Raw genomic sequence first — 7,154 nt, 5'->3', positions numbered from 1 at the left:
GATGACATCCCACACCGTAGCAGCATAGCCTTAATGTCATTATTATAGATGACATCCCACACCGTAGCAGCATAGCCTTTATGTCATTATTATAGGTGACATCCCACACCGTAGCAGCATAGCCTTAATGTCATTATTATAGATGACATCACACACCGTAGCAGCATAGCCTTAATGTCATTATTATAGATGACATCCCACACCGTAACAGCATAGCCTTAATGTCATTATTATAGGTGACATCCCACACCGTAGCAGCATAGCCTTTATGCCATTATTATAGATGACATCCCACACCGTAGCAGCATAGCCTTTATGTCATTATTATAGATGACATCCCACACCGTAGCAGCATAGCCTTAATGTCATTATTATAGATGACATCACATACCGTAGCAGCATAGCCTTTATGTCATTATTATAGATGACATCCCACACCGTAGCAGCATAGCCTTAATGTCATTATTAGAGGTGACATCCCACACGTAGCAGCATAGCCTTAATGTCATGATTATAGATGACATCCCACACCGTAGCACGTAGCAGCATAGCCTTTGTGTCATTATTATAGATGACTTCCCACACCATAGCAGCATAGCCTTAATGTCATTATTATAGATGACATCCCACACCGTAGCACGTAGCAGCATAGCCTTTGTGTCATTAATATAGATGACATCCCACACCGTAGCAGCATAGCCTTTATTTCATTATTATAGATGACATCACACACCGTAGCAGCATAGCCTTAATAGCGTTATTATAGATGACATCCCACACCGTAGCAGCATAGCCTTTATGTCATTATTATAGAGGACATCCCACACCGTAGCAGCATAGCCTTTATGTCATTATTATAGATGACATCCCACACTGTAGCAGCATAGCCTTTATGTCATTATTATAGGTGACATCCCACACCGTAGCAGCATAGCCTTAATGTCATTATTATAGATGACATCCCACACCGTAGCAGCATAGCCTTAATGTCATTATTATAGGTGACATCCCACACCGTAGCAGCATAGCCTTTATGCCATTATTATAGATGACATCCCACACCGTAGCAGCATAGCCTTTATGCCATTATTATAGATGACATCCCACACCATAGCAGCATAGCCTTTATGTCATTATTATAGATGACATCCCACACCGTAGCAGCATAGCCTTAATGTCATTATTATAGATGACATCACATACCGTAGCAGCATAGCCTTTATGTCATTATTATAGATGACATCCCACACCGTAGCAGCATAGCCTTAATGTCATTATTATAGATGACATCCCACACCGTAGCAGCATAGCCTTAATGTCATTATTATAGATGACATGACACACCGTAGCAGCATAGCCTTAATGTCATTATTATAGATGACATCCCACACCATAGCAGCATAGCCTTAATGTCAGTATTATAGATGACATCCCACACCGTAGCACGTAGCAGCATAGCCTTTGTGTCATTATTATAGATGACATCCCACACCGTAGCAGCATAGCCTTTATGTCATTATTATAGATGACATCACACACCTTAGCAGCATAGCCTTTATGTCATTATTATAGATGACATCCCACACCGTAGCAGCATAGCCTTAATGTCATTATTATAGATGACATCACATACCGTAGCAGCATAGACTTAATGTCATTATTATAGATGACATGACACACCGTAGCAGCATAGCCTTTGTGTCATTATTATAGATGACATCCCACACCGTAGCAGCATAGCCTTAATGTCATTATTATAGATGACATCCCACACCGTAGCATGTAGCAGCATAGCCTTTGTGTCATTATTATAGATGATATCCCACACCGTAGCAGCATAGCCTTAATGTCATTATTATAGATGACATCACACACCTTAGCAACATAGCCTTAATGTCATTATTATAGATGACATCCCACACCGTAGCAGCATAGCCTTAATGTCTTTATTATAGATGACATCCCACACCGTAGCAGCATAGCCTTAATGTCATTATTATAGATGACATCCCACACCGTAGTACGTAGCAGCATAGCCTTTGTGTCATTATTATAGATGACATCCCACACCGTAGCAGCATAGCCTTTATGTCATTATTATAGATGACATCCCACACCGTAGCAGCATAGCCTTAATGTCATTATTATAGATGACATCCCACACCGTAGCATATAGCAGAATAGCCTTTGTGTCATTATTATAGATGACATCCCACACCGTAGCAGCATAGCCTGAATGTCATTATTATAGATGACATCACACACCTTAGCAGCATAGCCTTAATGTCATTATTATAGATGACATCCCACACCGTAGCAGCATAGCCTTAATGTCATTATTATAGATGACATCCCACACCGTAGCAGCATAGCCTTAATGTCATTATTATAGATGACATCCCACACTGTAGCAGCATAGCCTTTATGTCATTATTATAGGTGACATCCCACACCGTAGCAGCATAGCCTTAATGTCATTATTATAGATGACATCCCACACCGTAGCAGCATAGCCTTAATGTCATTATTATAGGTGACATCCCACACCGTATCAGCATAGCCTTTATGCCATTATTATAGATGACATCCCACACCGTAGCAGCATAGCCTTTATGTCATTATTATAGATGACATCCCACACCGTAGCAGCATAGCCTTAATGTCATTATTATAGATGACATCACATACCGTAGCAGCATAGCCTTTATGTCATTATTATAGATGACATCCCACACCGTAGCAGCATAGCCTTAATGTCATTATTATAGATGACATCCCACACCGTAGCAGCATAGCCTTAATGTCATTATTATAGATGACATGACACACCGTAGCAGCATAGCCTTAATGTCATTATTATAGATGACATCCCACACCGTAGCAGCATAGCCTTAATGTCAGTATTATAGATGACATCCCACACCGTAGCACGTAGCAGCATAGCCTTTGTGTCATTATTATAGATGACATCCCACACCGTAGCAGCATAGCCTTTATGTCATTATTATAGATGACATCACACACCGTAGCAGCATAGCCTTTATGTCATTATTATAGATGACATCCCACACCGTAGCAGCATAGCCTTAATGTCATTATTATAGATGACATCACATACCGTAGCAGCATAGACTTAATGTCATTATTATAGATGACATGACACACCGTAGCAGCATAGCATTTGTGTCATTATTATAGATGACATCCCACACCGTAGCAGCATAGCCTTAATGTCATTATTATAGATGACATCCCACACCGTAGCATGTAGCAGCATAGCCTTTGTGTCATTATTATAGATGACATCCCACACCGTAGCAGCATAGCCTTAATGTCATTATTATAGATGACATCACACACCTTAGCAGCATAGCCTTAATGTCATTATTATAGATGACATCACACACCGTAGCAGCATAGCCTTTATGTCATTATTATAGATGACATCCCACACCGTAGCAGCATAGCCTTAATGTCATTATTATTGATGACATCCCACACCGTAGCAGCATAGCCTTAATGTAATTATTATAGATGACATCCCACACCGTAGCATATAGCAGAATAGCCTTTGTGTCATTATTATAGATGACATCCCACACCGTAGCAGCATAGCCTGAATGTCATTATTATAGATGACATCACACACCTTAGCAGCATAGCCTTAATGTCATTATTATAGATGACATCCCACACCGTAGCAGCATAGCCTTAATGTCATTATTATAGATGACATCCCACACCGTAGCAGCATAGCCTTAATGTCATTATTATAGATGACATCCCACACCGTAGCAGCATAGCCTTTATGTCATTATTATAGATGACATCACACACCGTAGCAGCATAGCCTTAATGTCATTATTATAGATGACATCACACACCGTAGCAGCATAGACTTTATGTCATTATTATGGATTACATCACACACCGTAGCAGCATAGCCTTAATGTCATTATTATAGATGACATCCCACACCGTAGCAGCATAGCCTTAATGTCATTATTATAGATGACATCACACACCGTAGCAGCATAGCCTTTATGTCATTATTATAGATGACATCACACACCGTAGCAGCATAGCCTTTTTGTAATTTACTAAACCACTGGCCGTGTTCGAGACCATCAAATCCATGCTGCATTGTGGGTAAATGGTGACTGGCTGACTGATTTATAAATAATAAATGGCCCGTCGTCTCATTGAATGCTAGAAATAGCTGATAAGAACCTTGATAGTGCTGCTGCAAGTATTATATATGTTTTTTTTGTGTTTTTATTTTAATTTTGTTTTTGAGTACGTGTGCGTATGTATGTATGTATGTATGTATGTATGTATGTATGTATGTATGTATATGTGTGGGTATGTGTGGGTATGTGTGGGTATGTGTGTATGTATGTATATATATACAGTGCCTTGCGAAAGTATTCGGCCCCCTTGAACTTTGCGACCTTTTGCCACATTTCAGGCTTCAAACATAAAGATATAAAACTGTATTTTTTTGTGAAGAATCAACAACAAGTGGGACACAATCATGAAGTGGAATGACATTTATTGGATATTTCAAACTTTTTTAACAAATCAAAAACTGAAAAATTGGGCGTGCAAAATTATTCAGCCCCTTTACTTTCAGTGCAGCAAACTCTCTCCAGAAGTTCAGTGAGGATCTCTGAATGATCCAATGTTGACCTAAATGACTAATGATGATAAATACAATCCACCTGTGTGTAATCAAGTCTCCGTATAAATGCACCTGCACTGTGATAGTCTCAGAGGTCCGTTAAAAGCGCATAAAGCGTCATGAAGAACAAGGAACACACCAGGCAGGTCCGAGATACTGTTGTGAAGAAGTTTAAAGCCGGATTTGGATACAAAAAGATTTCCCAAGCTTTAAACATCCCAAGGAGCACTGTGCAAGCGATAATATTGAAATGGAAGGAGTATCAGACCACTGAAAATCTACCAAGACCTGGCCGTCCCTCTAAACATTCAGCTCATACAAGGAGAAGACTGATCAGAGATGCAGCCAAGAGGCCCATGATCACTCTGGATGAACTGCAGAGATCTACAGCTGAGGTGGGAGACTCTGTCCATAGGACAACAATCAGTCGTATATTGCACAAATCTGGCCTTTATGGAAGAGTGGCAAGAAGAAAGCCATTTCTTAAAGATATCCATAAAAAGTGTTGTTTAAAGTTTGCAACAAGCCACCTGGGAGACACACCAAACATGTGGAAGAAGGTGCTCTGGTCAGATGAAACCAAAAATGATCTTTTTGGCAACAATGCAAAATGGTATGTTTGGCGTAAAAGCAACACAGAACACACCATCCCCATATCTTTATGTTTGAAGCCTGAAATGTGGCAAAAGGTTGCAAAGTTCAAGGGGGCCGAATACTTTCGCAAGGCACTGTATCCGCTTTAATTTCATATTTACGGTGTTGTTGTTATTAGTCAGCTAGCGGGCTGGTTAACTTAGCATTAGCCTAGCTAGCTAACATCTCCGACCATGCGGTCACTAAGCTACTCCCCTCCTAAAGGAGAGGAGGATATCACACTAAAACAAGAAGTAGACGGTGAGGCCGTTACTGTGAAAGAAGAAAAAGACACGTTCAGAGTGAAAGAGGAGGAGGATGTTACAGTAAAAGGAGAGGAGGATGCAGTTTATGGATTGAAAGAGGAGGGAGAGATGACTATTACATCGAAAAAAAGAGGAGGAGGAAGAAGAGCAGGAACCTGGATATCTGGGCCCGGTTTCCCAAACGCATCTTAAGGCATCCGATGGTTCTAACGGTGAATTTAGCCATAAGATGGTTTTGAGAAACCGTTCCCTGATGAACACTAGTTAGTACTGTTTAAAAACAGAGGCACAAACTCTGCAGTTTTTGAACTGATGTTTGGTGTTAAAGGGGAAATGTGCAATTGCTACATCCATATTGTGACTTTTTAATTATTTATTTATAGCCATTGATTTTTGAAGAGTATAACACATTCCTCATGAGCTTAGTTCAGCTGTTTTACCCCATCAGAACCCCAAATAAGTTTGTTTTACTCTAGTGTTTAGAAACAATGTAAATCAACACTGTATAGCCTCAACATGGTTAAAACTATAATGTTGATATCATGGATGGTCAGTCCTTGCATCTATAGGTCTGTCTGTGAATTTTGAAAGTAGTTACATTTCTCCAACCCCATCATCATCTTATTGGGATGATGGGAAATTATGTAAATATATCACTAGCCACTTTAAACAATGCTACCTTATATAATGTTACTTACCCTACATTATTCATCTCATATGCATATGTATATACTGTACTCTATATCATCGACTGCATCCTTATGTAATACATGTATCACTAGCCACTTTAACTATGCCACTTTGTTTACATACTCATCTCATATGTTATACAACAGCTCCGCCCCCCCCGCAGCTCCTCGCCCAAGCCTCTCCAGGTTCTCCTTTACCCAAATCCAGATAGCAGATGTTCTGAAAGAGCTGCAAAACCTGGACCCGTACAAATCAGCTGGGCTTGACAATCTGGACCCTCTATTTCTGAAACTATCTGCCACCATTGTCGCAACCCCTATTACCAGCCTGTTCAACCTCTCTTTCATCTCGTCTGAGATCCCCAAGGATTGGAAAGCTGCCGCAGTCATCCCCCTCTTCAAAGGGGGAGACACCCTGGACCCAAACTGTTACAGACCTATATCCATCCTGCCCTGCCTATCTAAGGTCTTCGAAAGCCAAGTCAACAAACAGGTCACTGACCATCTCGAATCCCACCGTACCTTCTCCGCTGTGCAATCTGGTTTCCGAGCCGGTCATGGGTGCACCTCAGCCACACTCAAGGTACTAAACGACATCATAACCGCCATCGATAAAAGACAGTACTGTGCAGCCGTCTTCATCGACCTCGCCAAGGCTTTCGACTCTGTCAATCACCATATTCTTATCGGCAGACTCAGTAGCCTCGGTTTTTCGGATGACTGCCTTGCCTGGTTCACCAATTACTTTGCAGACAGAGTTCAGTGTGTCAAATCGGAGGGCATGCTGTCCGGTCCTCTGGCAGTCTCTATGGGGGTGCCACAGGGTTCAATTCTCGGGCCGACTCTTTTCTCTGTGTATATCAATGATGTTGCTCTTGCTGCGGG

The sequence above is a fragment of the Oncorhynchus kisutch genome, unplaced genomic scaffold (assembly GCF_002021735.2).
Source record: "Oncorhynchus kisutch isolate 150728-3 unplaced genomic scaffold, Okis_V2 scaffold853, whole genome shotgun sequence".
Taxonomy (NCBI): domain Eukaryota; kingdom Metazoa; phylum Chordata; class Actinopteri; order Salmoniformes; family Salmonidae; genus Oncorhynchus; species Oncorhynchus kisutch.
The sequence above is the reverse complement of the archived record's forward strand: the minus strand, read 5'-3'. Positions refer to the sequence as shown.